The sequence below is a fragment of the Neophocaena asiaeorientalis genome, unplaced genomic scaffold (assembly GCF_003031525.2).
Source record: "Neophocaena asiaeorientalis asiaeorientalis breed wild unplaced genomic scaffold, Neophocaena_asiaeorientalis_V1.1 scaffold771, whole genome shotgun sequence".
Lineage (NCBI taxonomy): Eukaryota > Metazoa > Chordata > Mammalia > Artiodactyla > Phocoenidae > Neophocaena > Neophocaena asiaeorientalis.
Window position 1 is genome coordinate 116,011 of NW_020171822.1, and position 24,104 is coordinate 140,114.

At 41.0% G+C, this 24,104-nt stretch overlaps 1 pseudogene; it reads left to right on the forward strand.

The window, feature by feature from the left end:
• The first annotated feature begins 22,737 nt into the window (after nucleotides 1–22,737).
• Nucleotides 22,738–23,232, forward strand: LOC112395972 (peptidyl-prolyl cis-trans isomerase A pseudogene; annotated as a pseudogene).
• Nucleotides 23,233–24,104: the final 872 nt, after the last annotated feature.

A 24,104-nucleotide genomic window follows, 5' to 3' on the forward strand; every position in this document is an offset into this window, starting at 1 on the left:
TGGCTGCGTCAGGTCTTAATTGCGGCATGCAGGATCTTTTGTTGTGGCATTCGGGCTTCTATAGTTGCGACGCACAAGCTTCTCTCCAGTTGTGGTGCGCGGGCTTAGTTGCCCCGCAACATGTGGGATCTTAGTTCTCCGACCAAGGATCGAACCCGCTTCCCCTGCATTGGAAGGCAGATTCTTTACCACTGAACCACCAGGAAAGTCCCCCCTATTTCTTTTTTTTTTTTTAATAGTTAAGCAGTTATTATTGTTTCAAGTTTTGTTGAGGTACAATTAACATACAAACTGCACATATATAAAGGATACAATTTGATAAGTTTTGGTATGTTTGCTCCTATGAAAACATTGCCACAATCAAGATAACACATCTGTCACCCCTCCCTTCTTTTGGTAATCCCTTTCTTCTGCCTCTCTTACCATCCACCATTGCCATTCCCTCCCTTTACCACTAACAAGTTGTTCCTGTAGCCATTTATCTGCTTTCTATCATTATAAGTTAATTTTCAACAATTTTGCATAGACAAAAAAAGCACATACTATATGATTCTAACTTCTTTCGCTGAGTAAAATTATCTTGAGATTCATCTACTGCACATCAATACTTCATTCCTTTTTATTGCCAAATAGTACTCCATGTGTTCCCCCTATTTCTTAAGAGGGTAAAAGAAATGACATTTGAACTTAGAGGGGAAGAATACAGAGTTTGCCAAACAGGCAAACAAGATCATAGGGAACAACATATGTGCAAAGTAATGAAAAGTCACTGCATGGTCTTTGAAGAGGGAAAGGTTCAAAAGGTTCATTGGGCTGAACAAAATAAGAAGGGGTCAATTTAGAGATGACTTTGAGTGCCATGCTAAGGTGTTTGAACCTTATTCAGTGGGTGGATGGGGAGCTATTGAAGGTTATTAAGCAGGGTAGTTGTTGAAAGAGAGTTGCAGATCCCTGCAACCCCTCTAGCTGTTGCCACAGTGCTGAGGGCTCTGCTCCCCTCTCCTAATGGAAGCCTGACCTCTGTGAGAGCAGCCGAGATGGGCATGCGCTGGCAGGACGTCACTGGCCATCCAGCAGCAGCCCCGGAGAGCATGGGCTGGAGTGGGCAGAGGCTGGGAACTGTCAGAGCAATTAGGCTTTTACGGTCACAGGGAGGAGGATGAGGACCAGAGCAACACAGCAGGCGGCCAGCAAGCCAGACTGACTACCTTACAAGGCCACTTCAACAAGTGTGCTCTCCTTCTTGGCTTTTTTTCAATTGAGCTTTAAGCTACATTCAATAAAGTACACATATCATAAATGTACAACTTGATTAATTTTTACATGTGTATGCACCGATGTACTCACACTGACATCAAGGTATAGGGATTTCCAGCATGCCATAAAATCTTATGACTCCTTCCAGTCAAGAATATCCCCTTCCTTGCCTCCAAGTAACCGTTATTCTGACTTCCATTGTTAAGGCAAGTTCGTGTGCCCGACGCACAGTGAGGGCAAACAAACTGAAACGTCAGAGTTTGGAGCAGAGAAAGAGAAAGGTTTATTGCCAGGCAATGCAAGGAGACAAGGTGGCTCATGCCCTGAACAGCCTCGAGCTCCCCGTAGGGTTTCGGCAAAGCATTTTTCAAGGCCAGAAGAGGGTGGGGCGGGGGTCGCAGGCTACGTGATCAGCTTGAGCACAATTCCCTGATTGGCTGATGGTGAGGCAGCAGGGTCTTGTCACAGGGGTTCACATTATCAGTCCTTAGGCTCTAGGAGGCCTGGGGCTCTGTGCCCATGGTCAACAAGTAGTTCTTCCATTTGATGGGGGCGGGGGAGGTCTTCACATCTGCAAAACAACTCAGGAAATTTGCATCAACTACTATTATCTAGGTACTTCAGAGAGGAGCTAAAGCAGAGGATATGGGGGAAGGCCTGTCCCAGGAAGGCCTGCTCAGTTACACCACACTATCATTATAGATCAGTTTCTTGACTTAACGTTTTGTCCCCAAGATTCATCTGTATTGTTGAAACATCACCCTCATTCTTAGCAAGCGTTGCAGACAACTTCGCTGTCCCCCTCTTTCCCACAAGCTGTTCTTTTTTATTAAAGCTATTGTAATTTGTCTTCCAATTATTTTCTCCTTCTCCTTCTTATGATGAATTCTCTTTAATTAAGGCAGTAGTTTGGCCTCCAATTATGTTAAACTTTAGTTATCTTGATAGTGAAAGCTTTGCTTTATTCAAAGTCAAGGGCAGATTTCACTTCATACCTGCAACGGGTACTCTGTAGGTAAACTATTGACGCTTCTTCCATTTTGGGTCCTCTGGTCTAAATACAGATTTGTAAACCAACACAGTTGGGAAGACAAACACTTAAGAGGCCCTTTGGATTCCATGTAGTCCATAGATTTGGGCAGCTGGGTTTCGTTTGCTATTTACTTCTTCCTGGCCAAAAACAAACAAGCAAAAAATAAAGCCAACTACCAAGAGAGTTTGATTGAAAAAGTAGAAAGGCAAACTAACATAAGCAATAGTGGAAAAGCAGGCAATGGCATCTGACAAAGGGAAGAGTATAATTAGGAGAGTCTGGGTTCAAGAGAAGCAGGAACGTGGCGAATAGAAGTGGTCACCTGCCTACCTTCAAAGGCCAAGGTGACTGGAAGCCTAAGAGATAGCACGTATCATTTTTTGCCCTGTGAAGCATGGAATGTTCTTTGTTCCTTGACTGGTTCAATTAATTGCATTTCTGTTCCTTTGTGCATATGGATGTCTGGGGATTTAACTCTTCCACTTCCCTGGGGCCTCCCACCATTCTTTCCCTTCCAGCCCCTGTTTTTCTGGGCCAGCCTCCTGTCCCAGCACCAGCTTGAATGGCCCCTTTGACTTCCCATCCTGATAATACTTTTACTCTGGCTATGTTACCATCCCTAGGTAAGTCCAGCTTGGATTACACCAGCCTAGGTCTTTGGAAGTCTTTTAGGTCATAACACTTACACTTAACTACTTTTTTTCTTGTGTGTGTGAATGTGTTTAATTTTTAAAATACACAAAAGTAGAATAGTGTAATGGACCCTATGCACCCATCACTCAGCCCCAATGATTATGGCCAATCCTACCTCATCCACACCCCTCTCCGATCTCCCCCATCCTCTATTATTTTGAAACAAATTCTAGACATCATATTTATTTTGTAAACATTTCATTATATATCTCTAAAAGATGACTCTTTGTATAACATAACTGCATCAGTATTCTATTGCAGCTATAACAAATTACCACAAACTTAGCAACTTAAAACAACAGAAGTTTGTTATCTTACAGTTCCGGAGGTCTAAGTCCAAAATGAGTAAGCAGGGCTGTGTTTCTTTTGGAAGCCCTATAGGACTATCAGATTCCTTGCCTTTTCCAGCTTCTAGACACCACCTGCATTCTTCGGTTTACAGCTGCTTCCTCCATCTTCAAAGCCAGCAGTACAACATCTTCAAATCTCTCTCACTCTGACCTTTGCTTCCATTGTCACATCTCCTCTGACTCTGACTCTCCTGCCCTGCCTCTTTCCTTCATAAGGACCCTGTGATTACACTGGGCACACCGGATAACCCAAAATAATTTCCCCATACAAGATCATTAACTTAACCACATCTGCAAAGTCCCTTTTGCCACACATTCACAGGCTCCAGGGATTAGGATGTGGACATCTTTGGAGAAAGGCATTATCCTGTCTACCACAATAACACAATGAGCTAAGCAATTAGAAATAGTTTCTTAATATCATCAAATATCCACTCCCTGTTCAAATTTCCAACTATCCCATAAAGTATCATACTTCTTCCACAGCTTTAGAAAAAAAAAAAAAAAAAAGGATGCAAGTAAGATCCACAAGTTTGGATGGTAAGACTTTGGAGTCCCTTTTCATCTACAGGTCGCTTTTCCATCTCTCTATTTTTTTTCCCCTTGCAATTTGATAGTTGAAAAATTCTGGGTACCTCCCTGATGGCGCAGTGGTTGAGAATCCGCCTGCCAATGCAGGGGACACGGGTTCGAGCCCTGGTCCGGGAGGATTCCACATGCCGCGGAGCAACTAAGCCCGCGCACCACAACTACTGAAGCCAGTGCTCCTAGAGCCCGTGCTCCGCAACAAGAGAAGCCACCGCAATGAGAGGCCCACGCACTGCAACGAAGAGTGGCCCCTGCTCGCCACAACTAGGGAAAGCCTGCACGCAGCAGTGAAGACCCAATGCAGCCAAAAATAAATAAATAAATAAACTTACTAAAAAAAAAAGAAAGAAAAATCCTAGCTTCCCAAAACACATTACAGAAACTCAAAAACAAAGGCTTACCCTTTAAGAATATATAAATTTATTCCTTTGAAATAACAGGGTAAGTTAAGAATGCTTTGGGGGGCTTTCCTGGTGGCGCAGTGGTTGAGAGTCCGCCTGCCGATGCAGGGGACACGGGTTCGTGCCCCGGTCCGGGAAGATCCCACATGCCACGGAGCGGCTGGGCCCGGGAGCCATGGCCGCTGAGCCTGCGCGTCCGGAGCCTGTGCTCCGCAACGGGAGAGGCCACAACAGTGAGAGGCCCACATACCGCAAAAAAAAAAAAAAAGAATGTTTTGGAATCCACACAATCTCTCATCAAGATTTAGGAAGGATTTTTAAAAATGGAGAACAATAGCAACAGCAATGTTGAGTTAATGAGCAAACTGACGGAAAGAATAAAAAGCAATACTATGGACACTTGGGCATTCAAAGGCTTGAATTCAGAAAGACATAACCACAATTCAAACATTCTAGACAGGTTTTATAGCAGTATCTCTATTCCAAAGGTACATGATTTCCAAACAGGGTCTATCATGAGGGTATTAGAGAAAGCATGGGGAGTCAGGGGACGTGGGTTAAATTTGGCTCTGCTCCTTTCTGGGACTGGGACTGATTTAAAGTGCACCAGACTCAAAGTGAATGGAAAACAACCCCACCAGCCGGCCATAAGCCCCTCTCGGGCTGGTCTAAAGCCAGTATCTGGCATTGTAATCCATCTGCACGATACCCTGGGGACATTCAGTCCTCATTCAGGAAGGAAGTATTTACTGAGCCTACTACATGCAGATCACGTGCTAGATGCATACAATCTGCAGACAAGTAAAGAAGGATCTTAACGTTAAGAGCTATCACTGAAGTTAACATACCAATTATAGGCACCAACAGGTATTTATTCACTTGTTAAGCAAATGGACTCTTACCTGTGTTTATGTAAATGAATAAAAATAACCCTTCATACAAAATCCTGTAAACTTTGAATATAGGACACAGTGAAATCAGACAAGCCAACATGAAATTCACTCAGAGAATATTTTCCTCCTTTTCTTAAAGAAGTTCCTTAGCTCCTAGCTTTTGGAAATTTCCACCAAACTCTCCTTCACACATTCCCAGCAAGTTCTCTTTCCAAACCATGCCTCTAGGCATCTGGAGGGAGGGAGCCAGTCAACCACACGGTTTAAAGCCCAGGGTCCTGCAGACCTCTAACAGCATAGCACTCTCAATGGCCTCTCTTCTCCCCTCTAGTGCTGGGGACCTCAACCCAGGTGCTTGAGAAAAGAAGATGGAAAGTTGTGGTTTTGTGGGTTGCTTTGTGTAAACCCACAGTGTGCAAACCTTTTTTATTATATAGTGTCGGCTAGGAAAGGGGGAAAAAAATACCAAGCCTAAGTCCATGAACTTCCAAAGCACGACACAACACGTTAAAGGTTTAGTATCATGAACAATCAGGTCCTTGTCGTCTACCCATTTGCTAGCAAGTTTCCACAAATAACAGGCAAGCTCAAAACTTTCATAAAACGTTTTGGCAGTGCAGGATGGGCCAGCTTTTTGGCCGTCTCTCTAAGGAAATGACTGCAAATGTTTTTTGGTGTGAACAACCTTAAGTATTTTAAATCCTTGGTAAATAGAGTTGTCAACAGTCCCAAATATGTTTTACTATTTCTGAATTGGACATTCAGGATTATTTTAAGGGGATATTTTTCAACAACAAATATTTCAATAAATGAGTTATCCTAATTCCCTTTCTCAAATATTAGTGACTTTGGGAAACTTTGTAAATGAGAAACCAACTTTAGTAGCCAAATTGCAGAGGATGACATAAATAATAATTTCCTAGAAAGCATACTTAAAGAGAACATGATTCTATTGAGGCTTCCAAAAATAATATACACCCACAGTTTTGACCACATGAGAACGCTGATTTCTAAATCAAAGGTTTGACACACCAGTATAACTTACTAACCTGAAATGATTCTAGAGTTCTTTCTGCAAGTTATCCTGAAGGACGTTTGTTCTAAATCTGGTTTCCAATATGGTAGTCACTAGCCACATGTAGCTATTTAAAAATTTTTTTAATTTATATTGGAACATAGTCGATTAACAATGTTGTGTTAGTTTCAGGTGCACTGCAAAGTGATTCAGTTATACATATACATGTATCCTTTTTCAAATCACGTGTAGCTATTTTGAATTAAACTAATTAAAATGAAATAAAATTAAAAATTCAGTCCCTCAGTCACACTAGCCTCCTTTCAAGTGCTGTATAACTACATGTGGCTAGCGGATGTCATACTGGATAGTGCAGAACATTTCCATCTCAAAGAAAATTCTATTGAACTGAGTTGTTCTAAATCCTTATGACTCAAAAGGTGGGCCAGCAGCTTCAGCATGTGAGAGCTTGTTTGTCTTTTTCTTTTTTTTAATTTTTTGGCTGCACCGAGCAGCATGTGGGATCTTAGTTCCTCAACCAGGGATCAAACCAGCGCCCCCTGCAATGGAAGCGTGGAGTCTTAACCACTGGACAGCCAGGGAATTCTGAGAACTTGTTGCAGACAGAATCCATGCCCCACACCAAATGCACTGAATCAGAATCTCCATTTTTTTAAATTAATTTATTTTATTTATTTATTTTTGGTTGCGTTGGGTCTTCATTGCTGCGTGCAGGCTTTCTCTAGTTATGGTGAGCGGGGGCTACTCTTCGTTGTGCTGCGTGGGCTTCTCATTGTGGTGGCTTCTTTTGTTGCCGAGCACAGGCTCTAGGCACGCGGGCTTCAGTAGTTGTGGCTCGAGGGCTCTAGAGCTCAGGCTCCGTAGTTGTTGGGCACTGGCTTAGTTGCTCCGCAGCATGTGGGATCTTCCTGGACCAGGGATCGAACCCTTGTCCCCTGCATTGGCAGGCAGATTCTTAACTACTGCTCCACCAGGGAAGTCCTGGGGGTGCAGAGTCAACCACTGGACCACCAGGGAAGTCCCAAGAATCTTCATTTTTAACAAGTCGCCCAGGCGATTTGTGTACATAGTTTGAGGAGCATTGTTCTAAATCAGTGTTTCCCAGACCTGGCTTGGTCATGAGAATCACCTAGTGCACTCATGAATCATTCAGGGTCCAGGGCCTTGCTCTAGATCTACTAAATTTGACTCTTCAGAACAGGTGCTTGGGAATCTGTATGTTTAATAAGCACTCTAAGTAATTCTTATTACTCTGGAATTGGGCACTGATATTTTTTCAGAACTCCCCAGGATTCTGATGGGCAGCCAAGGTTAAGAACCACTGCTATAAATTATTAGATCTCAAAACTACTTCCGGTCTTAAAATTGGGTATTAGATTTTTAAATAGATGAAAAATGAAATGACATTAAAAGTAAATATAGGGGCTTCCCTGGTGGCGCGGTGGTTGAGAGTCCGCCTGCTGATGCAGGGGACCCGGGTTCGTGCCCCGGTGCGGGAAGATCCCACGTGCCGCAGGAAAAAAAAAAGTAAATATAGGGACTTCCCTGGTGGTGCAGTGGTTAAGAATCCACCTGCCAATACAGGGGACAAGGGTTCGATCCCTGGTCCAGGAAGATCCCACATACCGCGGAGCAACTAAGCCCATGCGGCACAACTACTCAAGCCCATGTGCTCTAGAGCCCTTGCTCCGCAACAAGAGAAGCTACCGTAATGAGAAGCCCCTGCTAGCCACAACTAGAGAAAGACCACGTGCAGCAACGAAGACCTAACGCAGCCCCCAAAAAACTAATCAATTAATTAATTTTAAAAAAGTAAATTTAACAGTCTATGCAGTTTAGAAACACAGCTAAAGAGCTTGTTCTGTATTCCATGAGCTAAAACAGGAAGCACTGATATAAAGTTTTGGCTACTTTGCCAATTTCTATGTTATATAATCAGAATTCTATATGGTACTTTTTTGGTTTTGTTATGTTTTATCTATTTTTTTATGTCTTGGCTTTCTAAATAAAATGACTAGCTCGAGGATAAAAATAAGATTTTCTAATTTTTGGAGCCTATGACTCCTACCACAAAATATACACTTGTTGACTCATATTAACCGATAATGAGACCCAGATAAAACAAAGCCACAGTATTTTAATAGCAACAGCAGCAGATAAGAAAACCCCAGAAAAAAGACTACCCACCCATGAAGAACTAACAGTCCTAAAGATATGAGTGGGTAGCAAAAAGAGAAGTGTCAAAACATGATAGGGAAGTGTCCAGAGTCAGAAAACAAAAGTTTGTTGTTTCTAAGATATTAATTTTATTATTATGCTTTATAACTTAACTTTTATAGCCCTAGATGCCTAGAGTAGAAAATAAGAAAGACTTAATTAGTTAACTGTCCAACTTAAGAAGTTAAAAAAAAAAGAAAGAATAAACCCAAGGAAAGTAGAAGGAAAGAAAAAATAAAAAACAAGTGAGAATATCAATGAAATGAAAAACAAAGAATAGACTAGCAAAGCTGAAACTTGGTTCTTAAAACAACAACAACATTAGAAATGATTCATATAGTCAATCAGTTTTCCCCAGATTAATCTGTAGATTCAGTGCAATTCCAGTCAAAATTCCAATGGGTTTTTTTCAAGAATTCCAATAAGCTGATTATAAACTTTCTATCAAGCTTTCTCACTCTTGACAGTGTTGACATTTGGGGCTGAATAACTTTTGTCCTGGGAAGTTGTCCTGTGTGCATTGCAGGATGTTTTGTAGTATCCCTGGCCTCTACTTACTATATACTAGTAGAAACCTACCCACTACCGCATTGCAAGTTGTGACAATCAAAAATGACTACACGGGCTTCCCTGGTGGTGCAGTGGTTGAGAGTCCACCTGCCGATGCAGGGGACACGGATTCGTGCCCCGGTCCGGGAAGATCCCACATGCCATGGAGCAGCTAGGCCCATGAGCCATGGCCGCTGAGCCTGTGCACCCGGAGCCTGTGCGCCGCAATGGGAGAGGCCACAACAGTGAGAGGCCTGCGTACCGCAAAAAAAAAAAAATGACTACAGACATTGCCAATGCGGTGGCAGGGGTGGGGGTGGGGGTGATAAAATCTCTTCCAGAAGAGAACGACAGCTTTATAGCTTTAAAGGGAAAGGACCAAAAATAGCCAGAATACTTCTACAGTAGAACAGACCTGGTCCCCCAGATCTCAGAACTAATTATGAAGCTATAGTAATTAGGACAACTATATGGTCCTAGAATAGACCATCAAACCCAGATATAGTCCTCCTTCCAAATTACAAACTAGGAGAAGATATTTTCAATCCACACAACTAGAATATATAAAGAACTCCTACAAATAAATAAGAAAAGCACAAGCAATCAAATAGAAAAATGGGCAAAAGGCATTGTTATGGACTGAACGTTTGTGTCCCCCCAAAATCCATATGTTGAAATCCTAACCCTCAAAGTGACGGTATTGGGAGGTGGAGCTTTTAGGAGGTGATTAGGTCATGAGGGTGGAGCCCTCATAAATGAGGTTAGTGCCTTTATAAAAGATACCCCAGAGGGCTCCCATGCGAGGACACAACAAGAAGATGATCATGTATGCATGTGGAAGTGGGTTCTCACCAGACACCAAATTGGCCAGTGCTTTGATCTTGGACTTCCTGCCTCCAGATCAGTGAGAAATAAATTTCTGTTGTTTATAAGCCACCCAGTCCATGGTATCTGTTATAGCAGCCCAAAAGGACTAAGACAGGCAAGAACATACATTTCACAGAAGACAAAACACATATGACCAATTAGCATGTGAAAAGCTGTTAAATATCATTAATGATCAGGGAAATTCAAATCAAGACCAAAATAAGATACTATTTTCCACATATTAATTGGCAAAAATTTTAAAGTCTAACAATATCAAGTGTTGAGAATGATATATTTCAAAAGAATTGTTGCTGTTAGGTGTGTATATTGATATAATCATTATAGAAAATAGTTTCACCTTGTATCATGAAGTTGAACAGTCACATGCTCTACGATACAGTAATTCTATTCCTAAATTTATCCCAGAGAAACTCTTACACATGTATACTTGGAGACGTATATGATCATAGTAGCATTGTTCACTATAGCAAAAATCTGAAAATAACTCAGATATGCATCAACAGAAGACTGGATTGATCAACTGTAATATATTCATACAATAGAATATTATAGCCAGTCAAAATGAGTAAGCTATAGCAACACATACCAACAAGGACAAATCTTAGCAACATAATATTAAGTGAAAAGAGTAAGTGTAAATATGTCATACAACTTGATACCCTTTTTAAAAGTTAAAAACAACTAAAATTAAAAATGGACTTTTAGGTCTGAATATAGATGAGATCAAGGAAAGCAAGAGGAAGATCTAAATAGACATTTCTCCAAAGAAGACATACAGATGGCCAAAAAGCACATGAAAGGATGCTCAACATCACTAGTTATTAGAGAAATGCAAATCAAAACGCACACCACAAGGAAAACTAGCCCCCACTCACCGCAACTAGAGAAAGCCCACACACAGCAATGAAGACCCAACGCAGCCATAAATAAATAAACAAATAAATAAAATTATTTAAAAAAATAAATCAATGCTGGAGAGGGTGTGGAGAAAAGGGAACCCTCCTACACTGTTGGTGGGAATGTAAATTGGTACAGCCACTATGGAGAACAGTATGGAGGTTCCTTAAAAAACTAAAAATAGAACTACCATATGACCCAGCAATCGCACTAGTGGGCATATACCCTGAGAAAACCATAATCCGAAACAATACATGCACCCCAGTGTTCAATGTAGCAGTAATTACAGTAGCCAGGACATGGAAGCAACCTAAATGTCCATCGACAGAGGAATGGATAAAGAAGATGTGGCACATATATATACCATGGACTATCACTCAGCCATAAAAAAAGAACAAAATAATGCCATTTGCAGCAACATGGATGGACCTAGAGATTATCGTACTGAGTGAAGTAAGTCAGACACAGAAAGACAAATAGCATATGATAATCGTTTATATGTGGAATTTTTTAAAAAGGGTAAAAATGAACTTATTTACAAAACAGAAGTAGAGTTATGGATGTAGAAAACAAACTTATGGTTACCAGGGGGTAAGGGGGGGCAGGGATAAATTGACACGTACACACTACCATATATTAAATACATAAGTAATAAGAACCTGCTGTATAGCACAGGGAACTCTACTCAATACCCCGTAATGGCCTATATGGGAAAAAAATCTAAAAAAAAAAAAAAAAAAAGAGTGGATACATGTATATGTATAACTGATTCACTTTGCTGTACACCGGAAACTAACACAACACTGTAAATCAACTATAGTCCAATAAAAAATTTTTAAAAATAAAAGGAAAGCAAGAGAATGACTAACAAAGGATTCGGATGCTTAGCTTAGCTCAGGAGGAGCAGAGTGATGAAACAGCTGAAGACCACATAGCTGGATGTACGTTGTTGTACAAGTCCTAGCTTTCATATTAGATGGTAGGTTCACTGCTGCTTACTTAATTGTAAATTTTATTAGATAGATGGATGTATAGACAGATAGACATAGTAGTTAGAAAGTGTCATGAATGGAATAATGATGAGAGTAGTCCTGAACCAAGGATTAAAATTAATCCAAATCTGTGTATCTAAGGTCCACTAAAAACATGTCACAGATAAAATATTTCATAATTAAAGAAAATAGAAAAATAAGAAAGCACACACTCACTTGAACCTGTGCATGTATTTCTGAAAAACTGTACACAACATTTTTTTTTGCCAGTGGAACGGAATCAAATTCCAAATGTCTTACTGGACCTTGTCTTTTGTTGCTATTTTTGTTTTTATGAGCAACCCTATAACAAATCTCTCTGTAAGGTAAATAACCACTCTGCTGTGCATATAGTTATCTCCTAATTTACATATTTAGTAAGTTTCCGCTTTCAGACCTCTCTATCTCTGTCTGTCTGTCTGTCTCTCTCTCTCTCTCTATATATATATATACATATAAATCCTCTACATATATAATCTCCTTCATACAAATAGCTACCCAGGGGACCTCCCACAACTTTCCTCTCCCAACTTTGACAGATAGGGTTTCCATCCCCTCAACCCAGCTTACCCTTCTCCAGCCTAGCATCTCTCTCACACTTCACTGATCCCGGCTTCTCATCGCATCTCATTGCCTGTGCAGGTCTATGCTTTTTTTTTTTTTGCGGTACGCGGGCCTCTCACTGTTGTGGCCTCTCCCGTTGCGGAGCACAGGCTCCGGACGCACAGGCTCAGCGGCCATGGCTCACGGGCCCAGCCGCTCCACGGTACATGGGATCTTCCCGGACCGGGGCACGAACCCGTGTCCCCTGCATCGGCAGGCGGACTCTCAACCACTGCGCCACCAGGGAAGCCTGGTCTATGCTTTTTGAATGCACAGCTCCTTCTCCATCCCCAACAACCACACCCCAGTCCCTATTTCTTCACTCGAGACCAGGCCTATTCCTTTCTTCACTCAACAAATATTTACAAATATACTTTCACTATATTCAATGCACTGAATTAGGTACAATGGGAGATATAACGTGAACCAAAGAAGCCCTGCCTCAGGAACATGCAGACCAGTGGAGGAGATGACACACGTACAGCAGAAATAATTACAAGGGAGAAAGTAATGTGTCAAGTCTTGGACACAGCTATAAAATCAACACTGATCCAGATCCCAGGATGAATGTGACCTAAGGCAGGAAGCATTTAACAGTCTCCAGGCACCTGCAAGGCTGGACATAGGCATTCATCTGCCTTTTCGCATTATTTGGTTCTCACTTTGTCACTGCACCCTAGGTCCTGTTCTGGAAACTTGCTTAACATCTCAGTCCCCTACTAGGGGCTCCACACCTTATCATTCAATTCTACCTTGGCCTCCGCCCCTCGGTTTTGGTTCTAGTAACTTTTACGGTATGATATCTTTTCATTAGCCTGGGGTCCATGCAAGAACTGGGGAACTGCCCCTAACCTGCAGCTACTAGATGGGATATAGAGAAAGGTGAGATCAAAATCAGAATCAGGGTCCAGTAAGGAAACGGGAGCCACACCAGCGATTTGAACAGGGAAAACTGAATATAAAGAATTGTTAACTTGGCAAAGGGTGGTTAACTACTGAAATATAGAGAACTGAAAGGTGTAACAGAAATAACACTGCGGGGATTCCCTGGTGGCGCAGTGGTTAAGAATCTGCCTGCCAATGCAGGGGACAGGGGTTCGAGCCCTGGTCCGGGAAGATCCCACATGCTGCAGAACAACTAAGCCCATGCACCAGAACTACTGAGCCTGAGCTCTAGAGCCTGTGAGCCACAACTGCTGAAGACTGCGCACCTAGAGCCCGTGCTCCGCAACAAGAGAAGCCACCGCAATGCGAAGCTCACGCACTGCAACAACGAGTAGCCCCCGCTCGCCGCAATTAGAGAAAGCCCGCGCACAGCAACGAAGACCCAACGCAGCCAAAAATAAATAAATAAGATAAAATTTAAAAAAGAAAGAAAGAAAGAAAGAACACTGCGGAAAGAGGCTACCACTTCCAGGGCTGAGGGAAAAGTAAACAAAGAAGGAACTTAGAAAATTCGAGGATATTCACCCCCCTCCACTCCCACTCCCCCAGAGCTGAGATTCAAACCTCTAGGTGTGCGACGGCTGCAGGAACACATCAATCCACCGCCAGAAGGAGGAAGAAACCCACTGGAGGCGGCTAGGCAGAACTAACTGTAAGAGCAGCGCCCTGCCGAGAGAACGCCACAGCGACCACTTGCTCACAGCAGTGGGAAGAAACAAATAAGCAAACCGGAAGCAGAAAAGTCCTCTGGCGCCCCCTATTGGCAGAGCCTAACATGGAACCAGCTGCCAAAGGAGAAAATAGGGTTTGCAGAGACCAGCTCTGGTACTATTGTAGAAAGTAGGAAAAAGAAGGTTGGGTTTGGAGCCAACAGTCAATAAATTAGTAACTGAGACACTGGTATTCATCTAAACTTAGATGTGGGAATAAGGGAAGTTAGACAAGAAACAGGATAAGCTTGAAATCGCAAGTAGGAATCTTTGGCCACCAATCAAAACCTGACAAAACTCCATTAACCTCATTGGCAAGCAGGGAAATGTAAATTAAAGCCACAGTGGGATACCACTACAAACCCACCAGGTTGGCAAAAATGTTAATTTGCAGTCTTTGAAAAGAATGTCAATTATACATCAATAAAAAGGTGTTTTAAAAAAAAAGACTGACCTTATCAGGTTTTGAGAATAAAGTGGAGCATGGGAACTCTCATACACCCACTGGTGGGAGTATAAATTAGTACAAATGCTTTAGAGAACAGTTTGGCATTATCTAATAAAGTGGAAGATAAACATAGCCTATGGCCCAGCAGTTCTACTTTTAAGAATGTTCATGGCAACATGATTTGTAATAGCCCCCAAAATGAAAACCCAAGTCCATCGATAGTAAAATAGAAATATATATTGTGGTATAATCATTCAATGGAATAAATACTCAATAGCAACGAAAATACACAGCTACACACTGTGATGTGGATGAAGCCTCAAAAACATAATGTTAAAAAAAAGAAGTGGGACTTCACTGGTGGTCCAGTGGCTAAGACTCCGTGCTGTCAATGCAGGGGGCCCGGGTTCGATCCCTGGTCAGGGAACTAGATCACACATGTCACAACTAAGAGTTTGCATGCCACCACTAAAGATCCCACATGCCACAACTAAAACCCAGCACAGCCAAATAAATAAATAAATATTTTCAAAAAATAAAAGAAGGAGAGAGAGAGAAAGATAACCCAAATGGTATGATTCCATTCAGACAATACTCAATCCAGGATGCATACCTAGGGGTAAAAAAAACAAAGAAACTTGAAAAACAAGGACATGATTATCAGGAGCTAGGAGTTACTTCTGGGGAGGTTGGGGGTCATGGTCAAGTAGGTTGCATGTGGAGAACGTCTGTCAGGTTCTATTTTATTGACATGGGTGACAGTTACCCTGTATTTGGTTTTGGGTTTAAAATACATGTGTTTGTCATACATTTTATATGTATATTATATTTCATAATTTTAAAAGAGAAAGCACAAAAAAGCAAGAAACATTGTCTGTAATCCACCACTTGGGAATACAAATAGTCTATTTTTTAATGGATTTCCTTCCTGTTCTTCTCTTTTCCTGGGCATAAATACCCTTTCTTTGCTTCGTGTGTTTTTACAAAATTGAAATTATACTGCAAAACTTACAAAATCGAGATCAAAACTGGTTTTTTCTCTTTATTAATATTTTGCCCTAATCTTATTGGAGTTCTTTGAAAGACCAATGTCCTATAGTGGTAGAGGTAGAAGACATTGTGTAGGAGGTTGTCTGGGTGATGGGCAAGGTACTGGAGAAGGCAGCTTACTTTTCTTTTTTAAGAAGCTTAGAATACCTAATGTCTTTTAGAATGAGTGCAACCAACACGTCATGTGTATTTGGGTTAAATAGGACTTTGTATGCAGACCTAACCATTGACCCAACAAAATATGCTGAAACCTGGTACATTTGGAGAACAGTGAAAAGTTAATTGAGAGTGAAGCACTGGATATGTAGGAAGTGGCAGAAAATTTGTCTGAAGTGGTAGATGGAGCCAGATTGTGAAGGGTTTTCTAATGTTAATGATATTGGATTTGGATTAATCCTATAGGTAACAGGTAGCCAGGAGAGCGTTTTTTTCCTTTTTAAAAAATTTAAATACATTTTTAATTTTAGTATAGTTTCAGATCTCCATAAAAGTTGTGAAGATAGTACAGAAAGTTCTCATATACTGCATACCCAGTTTTCCCTATTGTTAACAACTTACATTGGTAAGGTCCATTTGTCACAACTAATGAACCAATACTGATGCATTATTATTATAAACTACAACCCATGGTTTATTCAGATTTCCTTAGTTTTTACTTAATGTCTTTTTTCTGTTCCAAAATCCCATCCAGGAGACCATACCACATTTAGTCATCATGTCTCCTTAGGCTCCTCTTCTCTATGACAGTTTCTCAGACTTTTTGTGGTTTTGATGACCTTGACAGTTTTGAGGAGGACTGGTCAGGTATTTTGTAGAATGTCCCTCCACTGGAATTTGTCTTGTGCTTTTCTCATGATTAGATAGGGTTATGCATTTCTGTCAAGAAGAACACAGAGGTAAAATGTCATTATTATCACGTTATATTAAGGGAACATACTATCAACATGGTTTATCACTGGTGTTGTTGACCTTGATCAACTGGCTGAATAGTGTTTACCAGGTTTCTCCACTATAAAGTTATTCCTCTCACCTCTGATCCCCCACAATTTCCATACTATACTCTTTGGAGAGAAGTAATTTAGTGCAGCCTGCTCTCAAGAGGGGTGTGTGTGTGTGTGTGTGTGTGTGTGTGTGTGTGTGTGTGTGTGTGTGATTCTTCTGCATGGGAGATTTGTCTCTTCTTCAGGGAAGAATTTTAAGCAAAGAAATTGTACTGTCAGATTTGGTTTGGGGAGGGAAAATTTAACAGCAGTGTGAAGAAGGGGATAGAGTAGGGAAAGGCAGAGGACCAAAGGATCAGATAAGACACTCTTGGGACAGACTAGGCCAGAGACACAGAAGTGGTCCTGGGAATAGAGAAGAGGGTCCTACAGGATTTGTGGAGGGGGTGGGAGGGAGGAGACAAAATGCCAGAAGTGGAGAGAATAATAAGTCCATGTTCAGTTTAACTGAGATATCAAGGAAGAAGTATCAAGTAGCTTGAGAGAATTCTTAGTGAAGAACTTTGATCACAGATAGAGTTAAAATGCTGGCAGTTGTAAGCTGGCACCTCGAAGGTGAAGCCGTAGGAAGAGCTGGGATCATCCAAGGAGAACACATATTTGAAGAAGAAAAGAGGAACAAAGGAAGAAATTCTGGGAACACCAATTATGTGGAACAATATTTGCCAAGTTCCAAATCAATAGCTGAATAATTTTGGAACATTCATGCATTTGCTTGCACCAGTTCAAGAAATGGCTAATAATCAAGAACATATTTTGGTACTGCTTTCTCTCTTTATGTAATTCAGAAAACTTTTCATGTGGATGTTATAAAGAGACATAGTTCATCCAAAAATGTATGAAGCATGCCAGTGTAATTTATGTATGTAGAGTACCAGTAAAAAAAAAATCAAGATTTGTGGGTTCTTTTTCAGATCAAAACAAATACTATTGCTCAGAGCAGGAATTAAAGAAAATACAAAGTTAGAGATTTAAGAGTAGACTCTGCTTTTTAAACTATTCTTTTAATAAATTTTAAATTGTGCAATATTTAAGACATTCAAGAATGATGAATTAGAAGTGGTAAGAATAATCATTTTTGTCTTTTTCCCTATTTAAAGGAAAGTTTTCAAAGTTTCACATTAAAATGCTATTTGCCTTGCATGTTTTTGTAGTTTAACTCAACTAAATCTCTGGAGAATAGAAGATATTGTAGAAAAAGTGTCATATCGTGGAAAAAAACATTAGACTAGTTATCAGAAAACCCAGGATCCATTTCTGATTCTCTTACTGATTGGGCAGTCATACGGCATTGGCATTTCTGGGTCTCGGTTTCCTCATCGATAAAAATGAGGTGGGGGGGATCCACCTACCCATCCAAAGATAGTTGAAAGGCTGAAAAGAAACAGATGACACTACTTGAGAAAATATAAAACACTATAAAAAACAAGACATTATTATTATTATTGAAAAAATTCTGAGAGCATATTAAGGAAAAGAATAAGGACTGGAATATCAAGAAGAGAAAGATAAGAAAGCCTCAGCTTTTACTATTCCTTCATTCATTCCATTTATTGAGCACAACTACCATGGAATATTGTTTGGTGCTGAGGAACTCTGAGTTTTGAAAGGCCGGTAAACTGATACCTACAGAAGTAAGGAAGGTCTACTATGAGAAAAGTGACTAATTCTGCCTGGGAAAATAAAAGTAGGCTTCTCAGAGGAGGTGACATTTGAACTGGATCTTGATAGATGAACTGGAGTTTTCAGGAGAGAAAATTTCGGGCAAGAGACAAAGAAGTCGCTATAGCCCCTATAAAGGACTGAGGGGAAAAATGTACAAATATATCATAGAGTTTTGTAAGGGTGGGCAAGGTGAGTTTGGGGCTTTATGAGACACTCAGCGAACACGCAAATGACTTGTCTCATCAGGATGTAGATGAGTGGTGTTTTTTTTTTAAGCTCTTTTTGTAAAAGGACTTAAGTCTAATCGGTTTCAAAATCCTGTACATGTGGCAGACTCCAGGCTGGAAGGCCTTCTGACAAAGGCTATTTGTATAACTAATTTGTGTTGTATTTTTCACATTAAAAAAATCCTTATAATAGTTTAAATGATAAGGATTTTGATGAACAGTGAAAACGTTTACTAGTCACATCTTGATCAGATTAATGTCATGCTCTTTTTCTTTTCAAGTTAAAAGATGTTATATTTCATTTCTCTAGTTAAAAAATATGCATTAGGCAAGCCATAGCAATCAAGCTACCCCTCCTTTCCTAGCTACAAAGTTAGCTTCACACAAAACCTTCACTCACACAAATACTTTCTTAATGGTCTGGGAGCAGTGAAAAACATTTTTCTAAAAGCAACCTAAAAGTTGCTGAAAAGTTAGACATTCTCCTCTGTGCTCTTTTGCTGCTTAAATTCTAATAATGGTAAGAGTTTGCCCACCTGTCAGAATGAAAGCAAAGCTAACATTTGATGGCATTCAATTAAATACGAAAAGGCTGAGATAACTCAGTTTCCTAGTCTAAAGGAGGTACTTAATGGATGGCTAGAGAGCAGTCAAAATTAACATAGAAAGACTCCTAAACATAGACCCAAGATCAAAAAGAAATGAATACTATTAGAAATTCACCAGAATCTAGACCCCCATGGGGAGGGTTGGCTGACAGAAAGTATCCCAGGATACACCAGTGTGGTGTGATTTAAGAAAGACTGATGCTAAGATTATAATCCTTTCTGAACCTAAAATATAAAGGAAAATTTCCAGTAAACCTGGGAACTATAATGTGTACAATGAGATTTTGTAATGACAAATGCAAGCAGAGAACGGACCTTGTGGATTCTTTAACAAAAGAAGAGGGTTAAATCTCAGAACTAGAATTTAATAATACCCAACTAGAGATAACACTTTACCAGTTATCAAAATGTTCTCTACAACAAGGTACTGATGAAGAAACCAAATCAATGAAACAGGATAAGGAGTTTGGAAATATACTCATATATGTGAAAAGTTAGCATACGATAAAGGTGGTATTTCAAAGGACAGCCTGGTCAGAAGTGTTGGAATGATTAGCTATCCATTGGGGGAAAAAAGGACTCCTACTCCACACGATAAACAAAAAGGAATTCCAGATGGATTGAGGGTGTAACTGTAAAAATAAAAATCTCTGAAAATAGTAAAAGTATACATATGGGAACATGTTTGTAAACCTGATGCAGAGTTGTTCATCCTGAGGAAGAAAAGAGTTCACAAACCATCAAGGGAAATATTCATAATTTTGACTAAGTAATAACTAAACGTTCTGTCCCATTTTAAAAGACACTAAAGGTTTAAAGACTAGTACAAAATATTTGTAACACAAATTACAGTCACATAATTAATTTCCATAATATATAAAGAACCAGAGTTTAAGAAAAAAGATTACCACTTATGCATAGATGACTTACACACACATTTTTATGCTCATTCCAGGCCTCTCTTGTGAGTGCCAGACATCTGTATTCACCTTCTACTTGACATCTCTTGCATGACTCAAAGGCTCTTCAAACTCATCAGGCCTTAAACTGAATTTATGATCTTCCCACACATACCGGGTCTTCTCCAACATTCTTTTTTCTCCATGAAAATATCAATCTACCATTTTTATTTTTTCAATTGGAGTTGAAAGAATCAATTGATCCTACCAGTGCTCTGAGTATCAAGTCTATCAATTGATTCCCAGAAATCAATCAACCAGAAAGCTACGAGTCAACCTTGGTGTCTCCCTCTCTGTCATCCACCATTTCCAATCCTTCACTAAGCCTTGTCAATTGCACCTCCTTAATAGTTTTTAAGTCCATCCACTTCACCCTATCTCCAGCACTACCTCCCTCATCCAAGCCATCTGACCTTGGCTACTGCAATAGCTTCCTAGCTGGTCCCCATATATCCACTCTGTCCTCCTAGATTCCTGTTCTTCTCAATGAAGTCTAAGTGATCTACTCAAAAGCAAATCTACTCTTACCACTCAGACTCTGGTCTTTAAATGCCACTCTCCATTAAAAGGAACCAGGACTCCATGGAGAAATGGCTGATTCCAGGTCAGCGGCATGAAATGCATGAGATAACCCTTTTCCTGCCAGGTAGCAAGGAAGCTATCAAAGACTAAGAAGTCTGTCAGAAGGAAACAGGAAGAAAAAAAAAAAGAAGCAGGAACCACCTTGAGTGGTCCCCATTGGCCTAAAAGGAGACAATTTGGGCATAAAACATAATGATAGAATGGATTAAAACACATTGAGTGTGTAAAATCCATGAGTTCGAATTGATAATATGAAAAGAGAAAGCCAAAACAAACAAATAGACTTACTAGTTGCCATTGGAAGTAGCTCGGTCATCAACACCTTGCTTTGAAAACTGGTAGTGAAGGGGAAAGGATTAGTCTTTATTAAGAATAATAATCCTGTTTTAGGATTGCTAAATAGTCCTAATTGATGGAAAAAAGTTCCCCACAGAAGAATTACAGCTAATAAGCACAAGAGGAATGACAGAATTATAAAATCTCCACTTTTGACACGCCTAATGAAATAACTGATACAGAAAATAATCATCAAGGGGTGATAAAACCATTACAGGAAAGGCGGCCGTGGAACTAGACGATATCAGGAGACCAAAGTATCACGTCACTGATCACTCACTGTAAAGGACAAGCATCTTTACAATGGATGGATCAGACTGTCATCACCTGAACCCAGTGTTCAGTCTAAAAGAGGGATGACAGACATTTTATGCATCTTGATGTGATCAAGATGAAGTACATAGAATTGCCTATGAAATGCTGTGTTCTCTAAACCATTGAGCCTTAATCCAATCGAGCCTTTAGATCTAACTTCTACTTTAGAGGAAATATGAGGGATAGAGGAACAAATTAAACACATAATGAGGAAGTAACCAGACTAATTCAGAGGGTTAAATATTCCATGAGACAACTCACCTGGTTTCCTCCAAAAGTCAAGGCATGAAACAAGAAGAGGGAGCGAAGACTGTTGTAAAGTAAAAGAGATTTAAAAGCCCTTAATAGGGCTTCCCTGGTGGCGCAGTGGTTAAGAATCCACCTGCCAGCGCAGGGGACACGGGTTTGAGCCCTGGTCCGGGAAGATCCCACATGCCGTAGAGCAACTAAGCCCATGCACCACAACTACTGAACCTGCGCTCTAGAGCCCGTGAGCCACAACTACTGAAGCCCACGTGCCACAATCACTGAAGCCCGCGTGCCTAGAGCCCGTTCTCCTCAATAAGGGAAGCCACCTCAATGGGAAGCCCACGCACCGCAATGAAGAGTAGCCCCCGCTCGCAGCAACCAGAGAAAAGCCCACGCACAGCAACGGAGACCCAGCGCAGCCAAAATAAATAAATAAAATAAAATAATAAATTAGATGAATTTAAAAAAATAGTAAAAGGCCTAATGAACACAATGTGTGGACCTTATTTAGATCCTAATTCCAAAAAACCAACGGTAACAAAAGGCATTTTTTTTAGACTATTGGGGAATATAGAGTAGGTATTAGATGATGTTAAGGAATTATTGTTAATTTTATTAGATGTGATAATGGTATTGTGGTCACTTGAGAAATTGTGGTTTATTTTTTGAAAAATTCTTATATACAAATGATGGAGATGTATGACTTTGGCAAACAGTTTGACAGCTTCCTTTTATTTATTTATTTATTTATGGCTGTGTTGGGTCTCCGTTGCTGCGTGCGGCCTTTCTCTAGTTGCGGCGAACGGGGGCTACTCTTTGTTGCGGTGTGAGCTTCTCACTGCGGTGGCTTCTCGTTGCGGAGCACGGGCTCGAGGTGTGCGGGCTTCAGTAGTTGTGGCTCACAGGCTCTAGAGCGCAGGCTCAGTAGTTGTGGCGCACGGGCTTAGTTGCTCCGCGGCCTGTGGGATCTTCCCGGACCAGAGCTTGAACCCATGTTCCCTGCATTGGCAGGTGGAGTCTTAACCACTGTGCCACAAGGGAGGTCCCGAGAAATTGTTCTTATTTATTAGATATGCACACTGAAGTTTTCAGAGGTAAAATGTCATAACGTATGGGATTTATTTTTAAATATTTCCATTTTAAAAAGTGAGAGAGAGAGACACCTTGCAGACACTGCTGCCCCTGAGCCTCCTGCCCCGCCCAGTCATGGTCAACCCCACCGTGTTCTTCAACATCGCCATCGATGGCAAGCCCTTGGGCCGCATCTCCTTGGAGCTGTTTGCAGACAAATTTCCAAAGACAGAAGAGAACTTCCGTGCTCTGAGCACTGAGGAGAAAGGATTTGGTTATAAAGGTTCCTGTTTTCACAGAATAATTCCGGGATTTATGTGCCAGGGTGGTGACTTCAGATGCCATAATGGCACTGGTGGCAAGTCCATCTATGGGGAGAAATTTGATGATGAGAATTTCCTCCTGAAGCATACGAGTCCTGGCATCTTGTCCATGGCAAATGCTGGCCCCAACACAAATGGTTCCCAGTTTTTCATCTGCACTGCCAAAACTGAGTGCTTGGATGGCAAACATGTGGTCTTTGGCAAGGTGAAGGAGCACATGAATATTGTGGAAGCCATGGAGCGCTCTGGGTCCAGAAATTGCAAGACCAGCAAGAAGATCACCATTGCTGACTGTGGACAAATCTAATAAATTTGACTTGTGTTTTATCTTAACCACCAGACCATTCCTTCTGTAGCTCAGGAGAGCACCCCTTCAACCTCATCTGCTCAAAATATCCTATAATCTTTGTGCTCTTGAAAAGGAGCAGGACCCTATGGTCCTTGCCGCCCCCCCTCCATGTCCTCAGCCTGCCTTTTGCCTGTGAAAAACTTTAGCCAAAGAATAAGTTTCATCAGAGAAGTGAGAAAATGCAGAAACAAAGGAAAACAGTCAAAGGAGACCAAATAATAATAGTTTAGTCATTAAGCAACGTCAAGGACCTTTAGTTCCTCCTTAAGGGCTATAGATCATGTTCTGAGCGGTATCCTGTGAGCTGCCTTATAGATACTGAGACCCCCACCAAGTGGAAGAACTTACCTACATGATGAGCAGGCTGTAGCCATGACATCAGCTGCCACAATTCTTACTGGCCTCAAAGAAATGGGAACAAACCGATCCTGGAACTGAAGATTAACTGTACTGTAGTGGGATAACTGAGGACATGGAAAGGAGACGTGACCCATGAGCCCCACCCCCCAGCAAACCGGGGGCATGCGAATAAGCCAGAACTGCAAACAGTCCTGGATGCTTTGAGCCCCCCGCCCCCTGGCAAACCGGGGGCCTGCGAAGAAGCATTGAGTGCTTTGGGCACTGATCCATGAGATGTCCTCAGTATAATCAGAATGGTGGGAACACAAGGAAATGTCCTTGTGCTACTTCAGTATAATCAGAATAATGGTGGGAGCTTTGTGCTGCTTTTACGCTCAAGGACGAAGCACGGCATGTTTTCAAGAAAGCCAATTATTGCCTGTGTAATTGATAAAAACATAGTTGCTGCTTTGGCATTTCTGAAATGTTAA